The sequence below is a fragment of the Bombus flavifrons genome, chromosome 8, assembly GCF_040668555.2.
Source record: "Bombus flavifrons isolate JBK064 chromosome 8, iyBomFlav1_principal, whole genome shotgun sequence".
Classification (NCBI taxonomy): Eukaryota; Metazoa; Arthropoda; class Insecta; order Hymenoptera; family Apidae; genus Bombus; species Bombus flavifrons.
In genome coordinates this window covers 1,360,840-1,380,564 of record NC_138449.1, presented here as the reverse complement: position 1 = coordinate 1,380,564, position 19,725 = coordinate 1,360,840, and the positions used below count along the sequence as shown (strand labels likewise).

General features: G+C 36.4%; 1 long non-coding RNA gene across 1 annotated transcript; it reads right to left on the bottom strand.

The window, feature by feature from the left end:
• Nucleotides 1-1,510: 1,510 nt before the first annotated feature.
• LOC138182449 (uncharacterized) lies at nt 1,511-19,488 on the bottom strand. The gene is made up of 2 exons (XR_011173798.1): nt 19,370-19,488; nt 1,511-2,336 (listed from the first exon to the last, which is right to left on the bottom strand). It is a non-coding gene; the product is annotated as an uncharacterized LOC138182449 (long non-coding RNA).
• Between the last annotated feature and the right edge of the window lie 237 nt (nt 19,489-19,725).

Genomic DNA, 19,725 nt, shown 5'->3' with positions numbered 1-19,725 from the left:
TAGTAATGACAAAGACGGTGAACACGATGATGAGTACCCCAATCTAGGAAGATCACTTGCACTATGGTCACTAGCAGAGCAATGTGAGAAAGCTCAGTGAGCCCGTGTGTGTAGCATTCACGCTTCGGGGCGACAAGGTGGTAAAGCTCGTCGGGTCGTGTGCTAGGTTCACATGCACTCGGGGTGACAATGTAATAAAGCTCGGCGGGTCGTGTACTAGGTTCACATAAACTCGGGGTGACGATGTAATAAAGCTCGGCGGGTCGTGTGCTAGGTTCACATGCACTCGGGGTGACGATGTAATAAAGCTCGGCGGGTCGTGTGCTAGGTTCACATGCACTCGGGGTGACAATGTAACAAAACTCTGTGCGGTCATGCGATCTAGAAAACGAGATTCATTTGGATGCGAAATTGAGAATAGTCCATCATGTCATTACAGGATGCAACTAGCACTTTGAATACTAATTATAACGCTACTAATTTTTGTTCTCTTTTATTCCTTCCGTTGTCAAACCTTCGAATGAAATTTTGTTGTTGCGCTGGACCCTTGGCTTATTTGGACATTTAACTAAATTGTAAATAATGTTAGTATCGAGTCTAACGTTAGAAGAACTCAACATTTTAGTTGCACCCGAGGACGTGTGATTGTCAGAATGGCCGTGTCGGAGATGAAAGGAAAACCGGAGCCTTCCCTTTGCAATTTTGAGAAAGTCCGCTAATGCTTTAGCCTAGATTTTATCATAGCTGTAATTAAGCAACTGTTGTCATTCAATCCGATTGTAATTGTTCGAGATTTGTGATAACGAGATTGGGCTCGAGGTGACAACTGGTCACCGAACGTAGCCACGGTCACGGGATGGACGTTTTGCCTGACGGAGGTGTGGAGTGGTTGTATGGTTCTCCCAAGAAATGTGGTTGTGGCGGTATACGGCCTCAAGAACGGACCTAACCACATGGGATTGTATCTCGGAGGTGTCAATATAATGGGACACATGTTGTATTAATAATCAAACTCCAGGCAGAAACTGCTTAGCAACGGCGATTGGAACTTTCTCAACGCTTCCAACGAGTATATAACAAAAAAAAAGAAAAGAAAATGCAATCGTACAGCGAGGAAAACTTCCATCAGTTCATTACTCGTGCGATCGCCTTGGAGAGTGACACATCGAGCAGTTTATACCGTGCGTCTCAGCAATCGTATTTTGTGCCTAAAATTATTCTACGCGTAATAAAGAGTTATCTCGTTGATCGTGGATTCGTTTGAACCCAAGAACATTGTTAATAGCGTTCAATAAACTCATTATTCGTTAAACTTATTATTCGTAAAACATATTATTCGTAAAACATATTATTCGTAAAACATATTATTCGTCAAACTTATTATTCGTCAAACTTATTATTCGTTAAACTTATTATTCGTTAAACTTATTATTCATTAAACTTATTATTCGTTAAACTCAATATTCATTATACTTTGTAAGTCTTGTATATACGTGTAAATATAATCTCCGCTTCGTAAAACGATGGCTAATCCAAACGAAGAAATGGCACGCGCCCTAAATTCTAATGTTAACCCGACACATATATATTGATAAGTATCAATATATACAGTACGATCAATATGAAGGAAATATAATCGGAATTCTAAGGAACTCAGCGTGCGATGCATCTAACCGTAATACTCGTTTTTTCAATCGACATCGTTCTCGATTCAATACGCTTCAGCTTTCCTTTTAGTAACGAGCGATAAATCTTTGATAACCGCTATCGACGCAACATTCCAAACAGCACCAACTTTTCTCCATTGATTTCAACATTCCATATGTTCCGTCGTTCATTATTCTCCTACATCCGATGTTCCTCGTCATCGGGACAACGAACTACAAATAATCTTAAAGACTTTTTACGCACTGTCTAGAGCGTCCATCTAAATTAGATCTGTACAATAATGGCCCACTTTATATATTTCTCCAGCGAAAGAAAACGATTTTAATCTTTTTTTTTTTACACGATTTTAAGTTAACTCGCGAATAATTATCGTCGAAACGATCGCCGATTTTTTCGAGGATGAGCTACTGATCAAATCGATCGACCGAAAAAGGAAATTCTATTATTAAAGGTAAAAACGATGTTTTTTTGTTTCACCGGTGTTCATAAAGATCAGATCGATCAGATAGATTGACGATCTATCGTTGATCCTGAGAATCGATTATCGTGACCGGTGCTTAGTCCGTGATTAATTAATCTCACCGACGACACGCGATATTATGTTGTTGCTTCCAGCCGTGAAATTCATGTCTGACCGCCGGTGGTTGTCTTGGCGCTGTTGCGATAACCTGAAACAAAGTTTACACATTTAGCACACTTTATAATTCTTGGAAATATAGAACTTATTTTTAAGCAACATTGTATATTTTTCTTTTCGTATCCTTAACACGTTGACTACCACGCGAATTTGATATATTTTACCCTCAAAGCGGCTATAGATTGAAATATGCTACACCACAACATTTAATTCATTTACAACAATTAATCATTTTAAAAAATTTAGTAACGTGAGTCTCTGATGACCACCACTATATGGTAGACGATATATTGAACTTCATGGAAAAACCAATTTGAAAACATAGTACCATATGAAAACTAGAATACAGTATACTGTCTTCATAGAGACCAATTTCGCTACTTCCCGTACTATCCAAAATACTAGAAAAAATAATTTACGCCCGCTTAAAACAAATAATAGATAAGGAAAAACTGATACCAGATCACCAATTTGGATTCAGAAACAAACACTCTACGATAGAGCAAATGCACAGACTCACTAATGAAATAGTAACAGCATTAAAAGGCAAACAATACTGTACAGCCCTCTTTATGGATCTAGAGAAGGCATTCGATAAAATAAACCACGAATGCCTTCTACAAACAATCAGGAAACAATTCCCGGCACAAATATATCATTTATTAAATTCGTATCTAAGCAGCAGAACCTTTATAGTAAAAATTAAAGATACATACTCCGAAGTTAAAGATATCAAGGCAGGGGTTCCGTAAGGAAGCGCCCTAGGACCAATGCTATATACACTATACACGGCCAACATACCAACACAACTACCAATAACAAAATATTGACATTTGCGGATGACACAGCTGTACTAGTCAGGCACACTAACCCTGTAACAGCAGTCACATTACTACAAGAACATATCACAAAAATAGAAAAGTAGCTTCAAGATAAACAAATTAAAGCAAACCCCGATAAATGCAACCACATTACATTCACACTGCGAAAACAGATACCACCAAACATTACACTAAACGGCACGCAAGTAACACAAACAAGGCAAGTCAAATACCTAGGACTCCACCTAGATACACGATTTACATGGAAACAACATATTAAATCAATAATATACAAAATACAGACAGCAAGAAGACAAATGCAATGGTTAACAAGTCGAAAATCCAAACTAAGCATAGAAAACAAAATAAAAATATACAAAACGATCATAAAACCAGTCTGGACGTACGGAATACCACTATGGGGAACAGCTGCAATGAGCCATATAAGCAAAATAGAGATAATCCAAGCTAAAATCCTCAGAACAATAGTAAACGCACCATGGTACGTCAGAAACGAAGATATACGGAAAGACCTTGGAATACCAACGGTCAAGGAGGAGATTAGCAGATACGCAAGAAGGTACAGAGAAAGAATAGCAACGCACCCGAACCGGCTGGCAGCGGAAACGATCAACACATCAAACATAGAGAGAAAACTGAAAAGGAAACACCCAACAGATCTCACAAAGGACATAACCTAACAAACACGAAGATGGTACCCTGCTGGGGGTAACCACCCACATGTTATATTATTACAACACCAAGATATAACATTTTACCAAATGTCCTACTGGACAAATTGAGGTTATGTCAACGACAATATCTTCTAGTTTTTTGAAACAGACTTTTTATACTCACGTCGTCTAAACATTAGAATTAGAACTAGAATTCTTTGTTATGTTCATCGTCAAAAAATCTGGTATTTCTAAAATCACGGAAGGATTGTTTTAAACATTTATAATCTATAATCACGGCAATCTTAATATCTATAGTCACGGCATTTACAGACGCATTGTCCATAATCAAACATTCTCTATCGTGTGTTATTCATGTTCCAAAACACGTTCAAGTAATTAACCAACGCAAACGTTAATGGAAACATATAGATAGTCAACTATCCTATCCAAGTATACACGAGTCAAAGAGGTAGACCGGCTTTAATAATTCAGAATACGGAAGCGAAATCAATCCTGGACAAATACGTTCACGTAGAGTGGACCTTTGGACACTCACTAGTGGAACAGCGCAATAAAACCGAAATAACGTATTAACGTTGAAGATAAAAGGGTGCGGAGATGAGATTTTTTTACCGACCGTAATCCGTTTCATTTCCGTTTCAGGATTATTTGTAGGGGGATTCGCGTAACAACGTATACCAAAAAACGAACGGAACTCTACTCGAACTCCTCTCTAGAAATACGATTCACTTCCTCTTCCCTTTTTCTTTGCTGACTATCCGTCAAACGTTCGAAGACAAATGACTTGGTCGACGAATGTTTCGTCCAAGAATGTAACAAAGAACATATAAGATTTTTGTCGATGAGGTTTATAATTTGATTGCGGTGGAAGGAATTCTTGAGTACTATTTGATCATAGTAATTATGAGTCTTTTCTTTATAATATTAATTCTAGAATTTTTTACTTGTCTTACGTTTTATTATTATATAAAATTGCGTCATAAACCTAGTTTCTTTTATTTTCTTTTTCTTTTTCTATTTCTATTTCTATTTCTTTTAGAATCATAAATTACAAAAAACAAATTGAGATATTTCGATCACCAAATTCAATTTCATTCCGACCAATATATTTTTACTGCATGAAGACACGTTCTTCAACTAAGATTACATTTATGCACTTGTCTACAAGGAACAATTTACTTAAACGTAAAGTATTTCTTTGATTCAATTAAACCCAAGTAGCTCATCATCACTTCTTCTAAATAAACATTAAAACTAAGTAACTATCTATAGATATTCATCATAGACACGTGTCACAGCTAAAGAATTAATTAATCGCAAGACATACACGACACAACGCTAAACAAAGATCGTCCATTCAAGACGCTCTTTATCGCCTTCAAGATCCTTTGAGAGAATTTCAAAACTATACCAACACAACTCGAAACAGAAACGCGCGTTATTACGAATTTCATACGAGTTCGTTACAAGACTCGGTTCCCGAAATACGACCAGCATCTCGGTTCAATCTTCCACGGAGATTGAAGCACCGTTGGGACATGTAACTTCGAATATGAATACATTGAGGGACGCTTGTCCGTGTTACGGACGGAACACGACGAAAATGTTGGTAACACGCATAGTACTACGTTTCTATGTAGACTAGCATGTTTCCATGCGCGCAGCTTTGTGTGTGAATTCAAATGAGAGACGTCGGTTCCCGTGTAGATGCGTGTAATGGATATTTGGCCTAGGAGAAGACATAGTTGTGCACGTGCAACGGAAATGTCGGATGAGTGCTGCTACACAATTTAAGTGTCGTTCCATTTGAACATATTAATTATTCATTTTACACGGCGCTTCAACGACGCCCTTGGTTTCGATTGGTTCGTCGTGTGGAATCGATTACCTAATTATATCGACTGTGATTTAGACGTTGAGACCGATTTATTGCTTTGCAGTCTGGTATACATATTCAGCTCGAAGAGTGAACGTTCGCGGATTCCATTTCGAGAATTCCGCTTCGCGTCAGGATCGTCGAATGCGTCGTTACTGATGCGGCTTGGATGAGCGATTCTGGAAATTCAATTATCAATTCAATTATGAAGCATTAAAGGACTGCTCCGGAGTTATACTAATCATGAGAGTGTGGATGTTTACGGTAATTTAGATTTTTTTACATATGACTAAAGAAATGAAATCTATTTGCAATGAATAGAGATTTGTTTTATCATCTGGATGTTGTAATAAATAATTTATAGATTCTATAGTTAGAATTATTATCGTAAATTTATTTACAATAAGAAAATTTAAAAAACTAACTTTTCTCTATTACATAAATGGATCTGATCAGCGTAGAATACCAATCAACATTAAATTAATATCGAACCTTGAATCACAAGTACATGTTGATTACTACATAAATATTGTATGAATAAAAGTGCAGTTGAAAATGAACAGGGGCATTGCTAGAATGTCGTGTAAAATGAATAACAATTAATATACTTAAAATACATGGGTATACATACTTGAAATAAATTGAATACACTTAAATGTTACTATCGATGAATCTCAAAACCCGTAGCAATCTCTAGTTATCGCAATATGATAACGACGAATTTCAATTCGCAGGACCCCACGACCATAAAGTTCTTAATGAACACTATACTAATAAAGCGAGGATATTGTATAGATATCAGGTTCCAGAATTGTCAGTATCAGCTTTCAAGACCCGTAGCTCGTCGTTATCGTAGGCAAAAGCTCGTCGTAATCAAAGATTCATCAGAAATCACGTGATACGTGTATTAAATTACGTGTTACAGAACGTCTTTTTAAAAAACACTATCCAGCAACGAATGTTTTCGAATACGATGACCAAATGACATTATATTAAACAGTATCGAGTTTCAAATAGATTGAATCGTACACCGCAAAAATCGATATACCCAGCACTCTCGGTGCATCCAGTGCGCTCATTTATCACCATGTCACTATAGCGATCGCATAAATCAAACCAAAAGCGTGCAGCTCTGGTTGCACCTTCGAATCTTCGATGCACCGGTTTTAAAACTCGAACGTGGCTCGTTCTGCCGATTCGATATGGGACAAAACCAGCAGACAAAGGGCATTGTCTTCCTAACATTCGGAAAAATGATCCAATAAAATAATGATAAATCTTGATCCTCAGCGACTCAGCGCAAAACCAGAATATTCTTCTTCGTGTAGTTACGTATTTGTTTTTGGTAAGACGATGAAAAATTGTCAAACAACTCTTGTTAATTGTGTTGAATGAACAACTCACTGATTCACCAAGTGATAAATACGATCAAGTCACTATGGCTAAATACATTAATCACTGGTCTCTCATTCAGAATTTAGTTTAGTTAGTCATCCTGTAACTGAGGGTCATAGCTATTTTCTCTCTACCATAGTCAGATATATAAGATGCTAATGAATATGTTAAATTTAAATTGACACTTTTGATAGATTGATACTAGAGTAGACTAGAGTTATAGATTGTGAAACGTTAAGAAATATATCGAGTAGTTTAAAGCGGTGTGCATTTCATATTTCTCACTCGGATCCCAATTGTACGTGAACGTTAAATTGTTCGCAAACAATTCACGTTAAATTTCAAAAAGTGTCATTTGATTTTCAATGCGCTTGTCGATGCAGGAGCAACGCACGTATGAATATAAAAAAAGGCGAGGAGAACTCAATTTTTCACCGTTGACAGATCAAAATTTAGTTTCTTAAAAGAAGAGATTTACAAATGGATTTTCACGAAAGAAGAAAGGATGGAGAATAGCGTTCATTTCTACAGAATCATCCTGTATACGGTGCAAGGCCAATCGACGGGTCGCATCGTTGCAGATTCTGCAAAAGCCGCCGCGTCGGCGTGCCACGATTGCAGGATTGACGAATCGAAAGCAAAACGGGAAAAACGAATAACAACGAGAGAAAATTGGAAATTCGGAGATTCGTACCGGAGGAAACCGGTGACGAGGATAAAGCGGCCTTGAACAATGGAGCGGCGTCGGTTATAACTCTTCTTGCAGTAGATTTATGACAGTTTGACGAGTGGCTGTCCAACTCGCGCAATCATGCCACTCTTACGGATTTGCCGTAAACACTTTACGTATTTACATTCCGTGCGTGAAATGTTTCACAACTTTTTCTTATTGTTACACGTTTGTTGGATGATCAATCAAAATTTCAACAAATTTCTTTCACAATAATATTCTACAGCATCAAATGTACAATAATGTATAATAAATACGGCAGTTAAGTAGTAGGAACGATATCTGGTCAGCCAAAGGTACAGTCTTCATTAACTACATACAAGGTGTACCAGCTCTTTTTCCAGCAAAACTTATCACGATGTTCGATGGATACAAAGGAAATAGAAAAATAGAAAAAGATATTATATATCCAGAATAGAAAAATATTTTGATCTCCGATATCACTCTATTTCAAGTTATTGAACTTTTATATATAGATAACTAGAAAAAGAAATGTCAAAAAATATTGATACGTGTAGTAAATAGATACATAGAATTTGTTGGTTCTTTGAAACAAAGCAAAATAAATTCAATGTTCTATTCCTGTCAGTTGTGTAATGATAGGAAAGCTGAATATCTAAAGCAGAGTATTAATAGGTAATGATTTCATGGATCTTCTTTTACAGCATAGTGGTGTTTCTATTTACCTACTATTCACTGTTTCCCAAAATCACGTATTTCGTTTTTATACGTGGTGAAGAAATAGTTTAATCGCTCCGTGAAGAATCCGCTGTAGCACATGGTAAACTCGGTAAAATACACGGTTTTTAATATGACAGCTGAAAGGCTATGTCGTTCTAGAATTTCACCAGGCTTGTCAAGTTTTCATCTCACCAAATTGTTACGAATTGTTATGAATTCAACTCTTTAATTGAGTTTGGCGATCGATATCGCCAATATAGTCGCGTTCCTTTTTACCTCGTCAAAATGAACAATTTTTACGTAGAGCGAAGGCAAAGCTTAAAAATATTGTGTCTACGTTGAAAAAGGTTATGTGTATGAGAGAGTCGAAATTGGGTTGGAGTTTCGGTAAAATTAGAACACTCAATAGATATCCACTTTTGTTGAGATTACAAGGATTGAAGGAAAAAGAATATGCAATACAAAAATATCGCTTAAGGTAGAAAATACAATGATATATAATGATTTACATTTCTATAAATCATGTTAGATGATTTTTGATGATTTCCTAAATGTAACTTCAAGTAAGTGCATAGTGTCTTAATTAATATCAAGACGAGTTCAACGATCGAATATCTTATGAAATAAAATGGGTAATCATCGATATTTCACCCATCTCACCAATTTTTATGGTTTTTGAATATGTAGTAAATATCAATATTCTGAACAATCTTTTTTTATACACATAACCTCCGCATGGTCTCAGTTTCTAAAATACTCGTCAAAATTGTTGATGTCAACTAACTCAAACATAAGAAGAAGATATACTACTAATATATGTCTATCTGTGAAGTCACAAATATAGCTAACATGTTTGTCATCCCACCCAATCTCCGTTTATACATATTTGGACTACGAACTAAAAATAAGAATTAGGTTTGGATTAGGTGTTACATTATCGGGCCGCCTTACGGCAATCAGACTGACAATCAGATGCACAATTACAGGCAGAATTTGCTGTAATGGTATCGACGATTCATTGGGAATATCTCGGAAACTAATGCCGAGCTGCGATTTCATATATAGGAAAAATTTGTTCTAAACGTTGATCTGTACGACATATTCAAAAATCATCGAAATCGGTGACGTGGACGAGATATCGATATTTACCATTATTGCATTGCGTGAAAAATGAAAGCCAACGTCTATCCTGGTAAAAATTAAGAAGATAGTCAAACTTTCCCGATAATCAGAACATTGATTAAAGAGGATGATCGATTGTTCAATGAGTAATTGGATGCGTTGGAACGATTATTCTAACAATATTTAAAATTATGCATATAATATATTCTAGTTATATCGTGATATTATGTATGTAGCAATATCGTAAATAAAGAACTTTTCCTTTGAACGAAAATTCCCTATTTCTCATTATTATAATTACAACGATAATAATAAATAAACACCAATAATAAAAGAAATGAAATATTTGCTCCTGAAATTTTTAGCCTATGCTGCGTCTCTATGTTGAAGGACTCTACAAATTGCATGGGAATATCCAACCACGCGGCTATGTTTTGTTTATACTTTCGTTTTGGAACGTGATAAATCGGTCGGAGAGGAAGATACGCGGCCGGGCAACGCAGTTACAGAATTAATGAGTCCGATGAATGCGCTTGTTGTTCCATCGATTCTCCATTTGCGGTCACTTTTTTGGACATCAGCCAGCGATCGAGCACTGGAACGGTTGGTGGTGTGGAAAAAGGAGACCGACACGTTCGAACGCGTGTGAAAAACAGCGCGGTTCTGTTCGTTAAGCCGACCAATCCGTTTATTCATGCCTTTCGTCAAATTAATCGCGATCCTACCTTCGCGACAGTCGATTAATTACCCCCACAATAGCATCACAACCGATACCAGAAGGTGTGATAACTGTGACGTAGAATCCGACTGAATCGACGGTTGTATAAATCTCTACACAACGTTTCGTGTACGGGAATTCGAATCTGTTTGTACTTCAACGTTAACACATTCACGATTGATTATTTGAAGAAAATTCCAATGTAGAAAGAGATTTTGCAAATAAGCGAAGAACAAAAATTTGAAAAGCTTGTTTTCAAATATGTTATACCTTATATAGCTTATACATGATTATTAATTCAAGTAAATGTAAGAAATGCTCTTTTCCTTAGAATTAATATTAATAAAAACATCATTGAGAAAACAAACAAGTTTCGTTTGTCAAATTTGTATAACATGTAGCAACCTGCTGACAGAAGTTTCATGTATTCACTTTGTCTCCTCACTTTCTCAATTCACTCGTCTCTCACCAGAAATAGATTTATTTCCAATTGATTTTACGATTTCGTTATATCGTTTGATCATATTTTGACGATTTTTATTTATAAATTACGTTCATTATTGCATAGATAAAAAATACGTACTACGATATAGTTAGAATACCAATATGTTGATTATCTTTAATACAAAGAAATTATTAACCGATACGAGTTTGCAAGTGACTAGCTCCTGCATTTCGATATCCGATATTTGTTCTATTATTTGTTTCTTTTAACCTCCAGCAAACGGTGGGGTAAAGGTCCAAGGAGAACAACAATTCGCGGTAGAAGCCATTAAAAGAGAAGCACGATGAACGAAACAAGCGTGGAAACGGCACGGTTCGATCGTTATTTCGCGATAGTAAAACAGTGGCTCGTTATCCTGACTTCGTTCGTCATTCGAACGATACTGGCAAAGCGGCTTGTCAGCTGCACGAATGGTTACCGAAGAATGGATAATGAAACTTCGATCAAACGGGAACTAATTTCTATTATTTGCGTCGAAACGCTTTCGAGAGTTTCGAAGCATCGAACGATCCTATCCGTCTCTTTATATCGTAGCAATAGAGAGAGAGAGAGAGAGAGAGAGAGAGAGAGAGAGAGAGAGAGAGAGCGTAATTCCCTGAAAAGAATAACGGAGAAAGGGAGGCTTTAATCCTCTGAAAGTTCTCGTCCCGCCATAACTTCGTTTACCCTCTCGTTTAACGCATCCTGGTTCGTCCCTGTTGATGAGCAAAAATACTGTCACGGAAAACATTCTAATTTCTCGTTATATATTTTTAGACGTGCGACTAGAGAAGCAAGTTCCCTTCAAAGACACGTAATTTCCCATTCCAATGTTGTGCTAAACCTACCGACTAAATAGTAACACGTGCTTGTTCCTTCTGAAGAAAAAAAAAAGAAAAAATAGAGAGAAAGCAGAGCACGAGGTTGTAGTTTAATTAAGTTTAAGCACTTAGGAAAGCGCTGTAAATTTCGTGTCTGTTGAATTAAAGACGTCTCGGCGTAGACAATGGCGAGGAAGCAATTTATTGTACAGTGAGAGAAAAACTGTATGATCTAAGAGATTTGGTGAAAACATTTACGACACAAGGAATTTCGTGACTTCAAAGATAAAGTTTCTAAAAGAGACTATTCCCCTTTTAGTTTGAAAAGTTTTAAATGTCATATGCTCTTTGTGATAGGCAGCCATTGTTTTAGAACGAAATTCACACAATATTCGAAGAGAATATTTTTATGTGACGGAATTTTGATGAAATCTTGATGGAATGAAATGAGAAAAGACAGAAAGAAGCAGAAATAAGAAGAGAAATGCGCCTTTCGTTAGTTACATAAATATGATGTCTTTGATCCATTTCTTGTACGTCTTTTCTCAATTGTTATCTAGAAGTAAATCTTTTTATCACAAAATAATAAAAATAAATATCACAATAACTGGAATAAATACTAATAAAAATCAATCTATCAATCAGGTAGGAATTTTTCTCTGTTATTTGCTCTGTTGATGTAATGATAGAACCATCCGTAGTAACGATGCTCTAATTATTGTCAGCTAATTCTAATTATGTCCAAAGTTGAGTATAAATTCAGAAAACGATTGAAGCAGAGACTGAAAACTCGACTCGAATGTTGGACAGTGGCTTTTAACGTGGTTATAAAACGGTTATAAGACGAGAAAGGAACGACGGTGAATGGCAGCGTACATTAGCTGTAACCCCGTTTTCTACAGACGATTCCTCACACTCGCGATAAAGGGCGCGGAATGGATCTGTCAATTAGCGTGAGGCGAAGTGCCAATTACCCCCTGGAAAAGTGTGCAAAGCGGATTCCTCATTAAATTCTGTGGTTGGCTTTCTTTGGTATGCTGTCTACTGCATCGAGAAAGATCGAGAGCTTCACGACTCGTAAAGAAACGTGAGTGTCTGCGGAAACGTGGAATTTTTTGAAGCACAATATGAGGACATTGCACATATTTTATATTTATAATATTCAGAATAGAAAATTGAAACTGCAGTTAAAGTTCACAGTTGAAGTATATACATTTTATTACAATTACAACTTGTCTTTATTAAATAAGAATTATAAGTGTCACGAGAAAAATTCGATGTTACGAGGCAGGAGTTAAATAAAGTACTTTTTTAAATAGAGCTCGAAGGATCAACGATTTTTAAAGATTGATGGCAAACCTTGAAAATTTATTGATTTTGTTTTAAACTCGGTTCGTTCGAGATAACGCAATCCGTTTCGCAATTGGTTTAAACGATGAATCACAGCTATTAAACTGTTTACATTACGGATCACCCCGTTCTTCCATGTTCCTTCGTTCCTGTTCCAACCGCGTGATAATGCGAAGAGAAAATATTAAGCCGGAATACGTTTCTTAATCTTGTTAGTTACGGCATTGTTAATCGGACTACAATCGCGCTAGTTCACAAACATTAAGAAGAACCTGCGCAACAGAATGTTCTAAATCTCTATTTCCTGACATTTTAATCTACATATTCCTTTGAAATATGTATTATGTACTATGTACACGAAAGTAAATATAACAAAGGTTCTTTGTTTGTCTCAAAAACAGGACACAAGACTTGGAAAATACAATAAAATGCAAGAAACGAAGAAGTAGTATGTACTTTAAATTTCGAGCACTTACAAAGTGAAATAAAAATTTCTTCTTCGTTACTTGAACCTTGTAACATTTTTTGGATCACCCTTCATTCAATCGTCGTTTCATCGTTCAAAATTTTCAAAGGTTATAATTGAGAAATAAAAAAGAAACAATAAGATTTATTTATTTCACATTTATTTATTTCACAACTTGGAAAACTGTTTGGATTAGAATCAAATGTAAATTGATCCTGAAACGTCATACGTATGTGATGCTGTAAACGAATGTGTTGATTGAAGTTGTGGTATAAAATTGACATACATATTAATAACAATCTATTTTTCAATTATAAACTTCTTGCATCTTATTGCATTTGATTCTAATCCAAACAGTTTTCCAAGTTGTGAAATAAATAAATGTACGCGTAAGAAGATAAATCTCAAGCAGTTATTATAGTAAACACACGTATATTTTAATAGATTAAAAATATTACAGAAAAGTGCAAAAAATAAAATTTGACCTCTGGTGGACATTTTGTTCCCATTCTTTATGGCAGCGAACATATGAAAGTATTAAAAGCCTTATTTTTAAAGCTCGAACGAGATCGTAGTATAGATTTGCAAAAACGGCAGCAGAGTTAATGATCTGCAGTTTATTGTACTCTGATGAACATTATCGATATCGATGGTACAGAGCGCGATACGGAACATGGATCGACATTGGTCGAGGAGCGCGACAGTTCGCGATGAGAGATGAACGGATGCGACGTCATTGGTGCTCGCTCGCGGTGATCTATGGTAACTGATAATGAAAGCACGGAAGGTGAGATACGGCTGGTCGCAGGCTGTGTTGCATAAGCTACAGTTTCCGCGGAACCCGTCACATGGCACCCCAGTTTCCTTCTCCCGTCCTCTGAAACTATATCCTCGAAATATTGTGGAATCCCCTTGATAAAACCTTGAACTACGAATATCGGTTAATTCATCGACCGTATCGACATTCGATATGAAACAAATGTGCGTATGAGACGAGATTGAAATTGTGACGCGTGGGAATCCAGAATCTTCGAAACGGAACCGAGGAATATATCATACGCTAGATAGAGCATAGAATAACGAACTACGACTGCAGGCTACCGGTTGCATTCGATCGTTTTCTGCTCCGTTCGCGAGTTTATGAGAAATCAGGGGCAATTTCCGGTTACCGTTTTCAGACACAGGACACACCGCCATGTGTCGTCTTGCTGCGCTGTCGCTATAATTTGTCTCCTCAAAGCTTAAATGTGAATCTCTGGAGAGGATCGTGTCTTTTATGGTTCTAGGATTTTGTTAACAGATTGCGTACAGCGCTCTGAGCGCTCAACGCGCTCCCAGGGCCCGCACATTTTTGAACGCACCAGAAGCATCCTTGACAAGCAATAGGATGCATATACGCACATTTTTAATTTGCATTTGGTGTTATATTTTTTATTCAGTCTTCTTCTATATCTAATCGCACTACTTAATTCAAGAATGTTGCTGCTATCACTGAATTCATTTTCGTCGCAAGTGTTGTATGGTGCATCAGATAAATCATCAAACAACAATTTACTTTGACTTTCATTTTCTCTTTACATCTATCTGCCATTTTGCTACTTTTATAGAATTAGGGCCTATTTCATAAAATAATATTTATTATAAAGTATCAGTAACAGATTGAAAATGTAAATGATTTTTAAAAAGCTGTTTCCTTACGAATTAAAACACGAACTTTGAAATAACAAAATGTACAACAATAAAACATATAAGGTACAGTAGACGATCGGCACAGATCTACCGATGTACTGGCTATACTGACTGATTGTTTTTACATGCTTGGAATGTCAACATTCAGTTGTTTTGCTCATCATTTGTCACAAGAATGCGCAAGGCTTCATTACCCTGGTAACATAACAAAAACATTTGTCTCTGGTTACTTAAGTCATCGATTCAGTCGAAAAAACATGAAAACAAGATATCTCGTGATCCGTACGCAATGTGTTAATAAAGAAAGTTTAAGAATACTGTGAGATTTGATAGCATGTTCTTGTTAATGAAATTAGACGCTATGGTGGAAATAAGTGGTATAACCTATTCATTTCAAACGTGTTAAATTATTTACTCTTTACCTTAAGGACTTTATCTTGAAGATTTAATATACAATAAAGCGATTTAACAGTATTTTTGTTATTTTTGCTAAATGATGGATAATTAAGCAGATCATTCTTAAATACAGGGTGGATGGTAACTGGTGGTACAAGCGGAAAGGGGGTGATTCTACGCAAAAAAAGAAGTCGAAAATATAGAATAAAAATTTTTCGTTTGAGGCTTTGTTTCCGAGAAAATCGACTTTGAATGTTCGCTCGGTACGCGTGCGGTACGGTACGGATCTCACTGTAGATCGTTGTCTCGATGGAAAAATTAAAAAAAAAAAAAATTAAAAAAAATATTTTCGACTTCTTTTTTCGCGTAGAATCACACCCTTTCCGTTTGTACCACCAGTTACCAACCACCCTGTATATTTATATATTTCAATAGACAGTTATCAGTAGAATTGATGTAAGAAAATTTATCTCTATTTTTCGTGAAACACCTTTGAAAGTTCGTCATTTAGTCTTCCACAATTTCATCCGTTGCATTTGTTAGACTTCTAGTTATTCCCGGTTATTCACGATCATCGATTAATTTATTAATGCTAAACGACGCATGATAAAACGGTGTTCACGCGGACATTTCACAGCCAATCCTTTCATTTTATTTATTCCACTAGCTCACGGAGTGATGAAACGTAAATCGTGTAAAATCCAATTAAATAGATTTGATTTCCATGATCGAGGCCGTTTACCGTTTAAATCGTAGTAAATCTCTCTCTCTCTCTCTCTCTCTCTCTCTCTCTCTCTCTCTCTCTCTCTCTCTCTCTCTCCCTCTTTCTTTCTCTCGCTGTACCTTGCTATATTTTACTCTATATCGACTGGTGGAAGCAGACGACGAAATCGATTTCCATCTATAGCAAAGAAACGGACGTTTCGCTTTTGTTAACAAAACTCAAGTGAAGCGAGGAGGAGTTTACCCGAGAAACACCGATCACCGATTATTTATTATTAATCTGAGGAAACTGAGGGATTCTGCGAATTTCCAGCAAGTTTCTAGGAAAATACTGGCATCCTTGTAAATTTTAATCGAGGGGATTGAATTAGTTAACGACGTGGATAACCGTGGCCATCAAGGTCCGGAAACTCGTCGAAAGTTATCGAAATGAAGATGGACGAGCTTAACTTGTTTTCTATATCGAGGCGCGTGTATCTTCTGATGCATCATAAAAAATGTTTCAGGACGAAAAAATGTCTTAGTTGCTGAAATACGAAACGAAATATTAACTCGTTAGTTGAGGAACACGAGTTCATTCGCATTTTCAATCCCTTGAATAATAAATTCTAGTAATAATTTCTTTACCTAGTTGTAATTCTATTATTAAGGGAAACATAATCATTTATAATAATAACTTCGTTTTATTAATTATCGAAAGATAATAATTTTCTTATTTAGCAAAAATGTCGTGAAAAAAGGAAATGTTTAAAAACAGAAATTTCTACCAACTTCTTTGTTTAGGGCTAATAATTTTACTAGAGAAAACAGGTATTTAAAAAAAACAATTTTAAATAAATCAATTCTAAAGTTTGCTAATGTAAATATGATATAATTTAGTTATCTCTGTGTAAGTTGATCTAACCAACCAAAATTATTATACTTCATCAGTTATTAATTTACAAGAGTTTCAATATAAAGAACCTGATTAATCGGTTAGGCGACACGAATCATGTGGAGGAAATCGATCAATTTGTTTCTCGTTAAACCATGAACATACAGATATTTTCACGTGAAACCCCTGGAAATTGAGGCAGATTTAGCTAGGGAAACTTGACGCAACTTTCTTTCGACCCGATGAACTATCGAGTTGCGCATCTGAAAACTCGTCTGCAACTCGGATTGCGGAAACATCCAGCGAAAAAAGAAGAAATAAATGACGTGGCTAAGGAAAAAAGAGGCAGACTGATATAAAGAGTTCGGCAGAAAAGAAAATACTTTGATACAGGCAACTTCGTGAAGTAGAAATTGAATCAAAACGCGAGTGAAACGAAACAAAACGATCGGCGAAGAAAAAAGAAAACCAAAATGAAGAGGAATCATGGCTGGATGTTGCGTCGGGAGGAAATTTAAAGAAGAACAAAGCGGAAAATCCGACGTGTTAAAGATAAAGAGCAAGCGGCGCATGGAACAGAAGGAACAGACAAACCGAAAAGGAAGATCATAAAACAGAGGAAAGTGGGAATGACGGGATAGAATGAGAAAAAAGAGGAAAGATTTGAAATGAGATAAAAAGAGAGCAAAGTGAAGAAACGGAAACAGAGAGTTACGAAGGGAGCACTAAATCCCAGGACCAGGAAAAGCGCACCGGGCAAAAAAACCAAAGGGAAAATAAAGGACAGAGAAAGCGAGCAAGGTGGAGGAAAGTTGACAGAAATGAAGGAAGAAAGCCTTGGTGGAATGCTACCAAACGGCTCCCAATCGCAAACAAACCTACTCATTTCGTGAAAAGAAGGGAATGAAAAAAGGAGAGCGAGCAGAGCCTGCAAAAACAGAGTAGCCATACACCAGTGACAAAAAAGAAACTGCAAGAAATAAAACAGTTGGTGAAAAAAGCGGAGACATACAAAAGAGTTCTATTAGACTAAAAATAACGAACGAAAGATACAAATATCGAGGAGAAGTCAAGAGACACAACGATTGCGGATTGGATACACGAAATTCAAAGGTGGATCGTAACAATTCTCAAATCGCTATTGGCTGGGTTTGCCGAACGATTTCAGCGACACGCTGGAGCATTAGTAAATATGCGAATAGACAAACTTCTCGGTAGCAATCGTATAGACGACGAGGAACGTGATAATACGATCGTCGTAATAACCATAATTGGCAAAGACGGTTTTATACAGTTACTATGTTACTGTTATACTGTTACTATGCAGTTTCCATAGAAACATTCGCGAGGATTCAAAACAAGACCGTATCATCGGACCTCTACAGTGAAACGAGAGAATCTAGGGTTAAATCTTTCTTCTAGTTTCCGTGAAACGACACGACGAAGGTTCAAATTGGAATCGTAGCCCAGCTTCCACAGTAAGCGTTTCGCTTTTCGAACCAATCGATTCTCCAGGACTTGTTCAGGTCGTTTTACGATCGTTTCGCCGGATTAGGTGGTTTGATAATGTATTTATGTGATAAGAGAGGTTAGATTAGTGTCCCTAGAATAAGCTTCGAAACTCGAGCTTTTAAGGCTCGAGTCATAAAGCTGTCATAAAAGTTTAAAGTCTTCAATGTTTAAGCCTTTAATATCAAAAGCTCTTGTTGTCTAACTTATTGTCTATGTATGTAGTAATTGCGGATAAGAAGTGATTCAAAAGAAATTATGCGCAGACTTTGTTGCATTCGACAAGAAAATTGAAGTATTACTTTTATATGACGTATGAGGTATATTATTCGTCGATGTTATATGGTATATTATTCATTAAGGAAATGTACGTAAAAATTAACTAAAAATCTAAGAGACAAGTTACCACATTCTTTTCAGAATATTGCAAATGAATAATTTTTTTAAAACCTGGTAATTTAATTACAAAAAAAAGTTAGACCAATCAATGATCATGAATCAAAGATACAGAAATACTATTAATTTTTTGCACTAACCTCAAAAGCTTTAAGAATCTTAACGTTTGAGCTTTATATACGTTAGTTTAAAAATCTTAACCTTTAACGTTGAGCTTTACGCTTCAAAACTCCTATCGTTATATAAGGATCAGGACATGTTGGAACGATGCACGGTAAGGTTTCAACGGGATCGTTTCATTGATAATTGACTCACCTTAGTATTGTCATCTGGAAAAAACGTAACTCATCGTTAAGTGAATTAGCCACAGGTTGAGGAACGCCCTGGAGACTCCGTTACCGTCGTGCACCGCGGCTGGTAACTCCCCTGGAACCAAAAGAGAAAAGAAATTGAATTAAGTAAAGCTGGTGACTGCATTTTGCTCGTTCGTTCCAGTTACACACACGCGAGCGATAGTCTCGTGGAATGAACTTAATGTACTCTTTAGTTAACTTGCCTTTTCCTCTTATTTTCTTTCCTATCGAGAAAAGATAGAAAACCACAGTTTTCTCAGTCGTCACATCGATCTGTTCATCTTCTACAATCCAGTTAAATCTTTTGGTCATTGTTAT